This window comes from Aplidium turbinatum, chromosome 17 (assembly GCF_918807975.1).
Source record: "Aplidium turbinatum chromosome 17, kaAplTurb1.1, whole genome shotgun sequence".
Lineage (NCBI taxonomy): Eukaryota > Metazoa > Chordata > Ascidiacea > Aplousobranchia > Polyclinidae > Aplidium > Aplidium turbinatum.
In genome coordinates this window covers 8,705,254-8,706,159 of record NC_137488.1, presented here as the reverse complement: position 1 = coordinate 8,706,159, position 906 = coordinate 8,705,254, and positions in this window count along the sequence as shown.

Genomic DNA, 906 nt, shown 5'->3' with positions numbered 1-906 from the left:
CTCCTCGGACAGTTCGATCGTCGACGGATTGTTGGTCTGGTGACCGTTCCCCAGCCGCTTCAACACCCAGAAGGTCCGGATTCGGACCGCCGTCCGCCAGTTGAGTAGCCCTGCTCTACAGTGACAGTGTGTAGGGCCTACATATATTCCATAATTATGCAAAACGCTTCTTTCGAGCCTTGTTCTGAGCAAATTGTAGGCCTACTGGGTCATGGTTGAGCGCAGGATATTCTTGATCAGTTTCATTCTGCTGAAGGTCCTTTCAACGCTGGTCCTTTTCAACAGTAGGCCTAACTGGTGTGGTCGATTAGAAGAATTCTGATGCAAATGCAAAGATTCGGATATATCTCCTGAAGGCTGTTCTTGTAGCCTACCAGTAGGCCTACGTTAAAAAAATGCTTGCCGTGACAAACCCTCTCTCTTTCTCGATGACATAAATAAAACAACTCAATTCCATTATTAGTTCGTTGGCATCAATGTCCCCCATTTTTCTTTTAATTTTTTTGCAGTGATTGTCCAGTTCCATTGTCCGCCCCGTTAGCTCAGTGGTTACGTGCCCGCTCAAGACCATGCACCGCAAGTTCGACTCTCGGGGTGTGCGCTTGAGCAATGCATTTCAGGACTGCTCTCCATTCAGCGGCACCTAGGGAATAGAATAATTTCCTCGCAACAACACTTTAATAATCGGAAAACTTCACTTTGCCAATCTCGGTAACCGACCCTACGTCAAGAGCCTCTACAAGTATGCGAAACTACCAGGAATAACCAATCAAGGCTTTGTCAGTCCGAGGATAAAGATTCAAAACCAACCAACCCAATCATTTTCTCTGAGACACTTCTTCAGGCTGCTAGCGTTGTGCAGAAATTCAAACAACTTGTACCACTCCACGAGTTGATCAACGGGGA